The sequence below is a fragment of the Otolemur garnettii genome, unplaced genomic scaffold, assembly GCF_000181295.1.
Source record: "Otolemur garnettii isolate 467f Iridium unplaced genomic scaffold, OtoGar3 scaffold00185, whole genome shotgun sequence".
Lineage (NCBI taxonomy): Eukaryota > Metazoa > Chordata > Mammalia > Primates > Galagidae > Otolemur > Otolemur garnettii.
Window position 1 is genome coordinate 1,887,872 of NW_003852580.1, and position 3,138 is coordinate 1,891,009.

Consider the following 3,138-nt stretch of genomic DNA (forward strand, 5'->3'; position numbering starts at 1 on the left):
GGCTATGGTCCCAGCTGTTCAGGAGGCTGAGGCAAGAGAATCGCTTAAGCCGAGGAGTTGGAGGTTGCTGTGAGCTGTGACGCCACAGCACTCTACCCAGGGCGATAGCTTGAGGCTCTGTCTCAAAAAAAAAAAAAAATGCCCCCAGTTAAGGGCATGAATGTACAGAGGCTGGTAGGACCATGGGGCCATGGTGTGGTCACAGGGCATGGCAGGAATTAGGGGGCTTGTGTGGGAAGGTGTCCAAGCCCTGAGGGTGCCCACTGGCAGGCTGGCTGGCATCCTAGGCTGGTCCTCTCAAGCCCAGGGTTAGGTGCTCCTAATATGCAAGTGTAGCCATGGCTTGGTCTCTGTTTCTGATGTGGCATTCAGGTATGGCTTAATCCAGGGTATGCACTGGCTGGCAGTGCTATGTGGTGCTGGGTCTAGTGGTCCTGGTCATCCACCCAGGTGTAGATTCAGCCAGTCTGCTCTGGGTCCTCAGCAGGTGAGGACGGGACTGTGAGGGCCAGGGTGCTGGTAGCTCTGACCAACTCTGAGCTGACAATTAAGGCCCTGCTCTCAACATAGGAAACACGGGTGCCGTGAGTGCAGCCTCAGCTGTGTCCACGGGGCTGGTGGAAAGCAGCAGTCAGGCCTCCAGCTGCAGCCCCGGGACCTGGTGCCCACAGCCCACTCCACTTGCCATGCACCATGAAATCTGGGTTGGAGAGTCATGCTGAGCTGGAATCTTTGTCCTGGGGCTGGGCCTCTGGACGGTGGAAAAGCCAGCCAGGGTTCAGATGTGCAGCCCAGTTGAGGGGCCAGCTGAGAGGGGCAGTGCTTGTCCCAGGCTGTTCAGCAAGTCAGCAGGAGGCTGGCCCCAGACTCAGGGCATCTAACTTTGCGGTCAGGCTGTCCCCCTTGTGCAGGGCCCACACCTTGGGGTCTCCTGCCTATAGCTCCTTTCCTTGCTGTGGGCCCCCAGGCAGGCCATGCCCGCTCTGAACCTCTACTTCCTCGGCCTCTGGGGCCTTGGGCAAGACACAGGAGCCATGAAGGTCCTTTAGGCCTGGGCCTGCAGACCCTGCCACCTCCCTACAGAGGAAAAAGTGGGCAGCACCGCAAGCTGGTCTGTGGACAGAAAGGCGACAGTGCACACAGTGTGAGACTATCTAGGGGTGGAGTGTGAGGCAAGGCACGGCTCAGTGAGTGCTGTGGCCAGCAGCCTGCAGGAGGGGTGACTGCCTTGCCCCATGGCCCCAAACAGGCAGCTGGGAGAATAATATGGAAGCTCAAGGGTAGTTGATTTGGGCTGTAAGGAAGGAGCCAGGTATCAGGTCTACCACGGGAAGGAAGCTGTGGTGCTTAGGGCTGGCTCTGTAGGAAGTGAGCTCCCTATCACTGGACATGTGCAAGCAGCAGTTGGCTCTTCCGGGACCCTGGGATGTAGAGATTCTGACAGGCATTTAACGATTGGGAGGAGAAAAGGAGTGGGTAGACTGGGAGTTAAGTGGCACTTATCTCTCAACCCTTAAAGGGTCAAGAAAATGTGTATGTCATGACCAGGAGCAAAAGACAGGAGTGGCCGGGGGCTGAGATGGGGCTTTCAGTGTGTTCAGCTCCTCTCTCCTCTGCCCACCCCTAGGGGACGGTCAGTGCATGCCCGTCCCACATGTGGCCCCTCCTCTCCTCCCCACCCTATGAGGTGGGTACTAGCACCCCCATTTTACAGATGAGAAAGCTGAGGGTCAGCAAGGTTAGTGACTTGCCCAAGTCCTCAGGATCAAATTGCAGAGGAAGAATTAGAACCCATGTCCGCCCACCCCTGGAGAGCCTCCAAGACTCCTCAGTGACAGGGTTGAGGGGCTGGTGTCAGCCCCAGAGCCCAGCCTGTGCCCACCAGCCACCCCTGGCCCCAGCTCCAGTCAGCCCCACCCTCCCTGCCTCCTCCTCACCAGGGGTTGTATCTTCCTTGGGGCTGGGGTGTGGGTTGTCCTGGGGAGACCCACACTAGGTTAAAGACGCTCTGCCTGCAAGATAATGTCGGGGGCGGGAGGAAGAGGAGTGTTTGGGCCAGAGGAAGGGGCCCTCCTCGCCCCTCAGCTTTATCTCCTGCAGAATTAAAGCCTTGATTAACCCTTATCTCCCCAGCAAGGCTCTATCTCCACTTTGGCGCCGAGTGTCCAGACACACCGTACAAGATGATTGATTTCTTAAAGATATGAATGCCTTTCTGATATTCATTTATTGTCTAAATATTTTTGCTAACATTTCAGCGGGCCCCTTATCCTTCTGAGCTGATGGGTCCCAGTTCTCTTCCTCATACCTCCCAAGGAAGATGTCCCCCCTCCCGCAGATTGTCCTATCAGCCACCAGACAGTTTGTCTTCTCTCTTTGGAAAAGGAGAAAGGAGGGGCATGGATCTGATGCTGTGACCCTTCCCCACAGGTCTCCTGAGGGCTGTGGGTTGCTCACAGACAGGGGTGAGTGATGGACAAGGAAGCTCCCCCACAATCCCTACGTACAGGAACTGGGGGTGCCTGGGAAGGAAACTGAGTGCACAGAGCCCTGGCCAGGGGTCAAGAGTGTTATTTCTGGCACTGTGGCCTGAGCCATGTCCTTTCCCTAATCCAGGAGTCACCTCCACCATTGGCAAATCAAAAAGTTGAAGGAGAAAATCCTTAGGGGCCCAGCCAGCTCCAAAATTTAGTCAGATACCAAAGAAATGCTCATGATGGTAGATGGGTCAATGGATGGTGAGTGAGTGGGTGGATGGATGGGTGAGTGGGTGAGTGGATGGGTAGATAGATGGATGGGTAGATGCGTGGATGGATAATGAATGGGTGGGTGGATGGGTGGATTAGTAAATGGATGGATATATAGATGGTGGATGAATGGATGGATGGATGGAAGGTGGATACATGAGGGAAAGAATGGATGCATCGATGGATGGATGGATGAGTAAATGGATAAGCGATTAGATGGATGGTTCAATGGATGGAGGGATGAATAGATAGATGAGCAAATGGATAAATAAGTGATGGGTGAGTATATGGGTGGATGAGTGGATGGATAATGAATGGGTGGGTATATGGATGAATGGGTGGGTGGATGAGTGGATGGATAGGGAATGGGTGGGTGGGTAGGTAGGTAGAT

General features: G+C 54.9%; 1 protein-coding gene across 2 annotated transcripts in view; it reads left to right on the forward strand.

Annotated features, from left to right (window-relative positions):
* The window catches only part of ZFPM1 (zinc finger protein, FOG family member 1), a 73,283-nt gene that overhangs the window by 55,320 nt on the left and 14,825 nt on the right, over positions 1–3,138 (forward strand). The gene's annotated exons all lie outside the window — the stretch shown is intronic.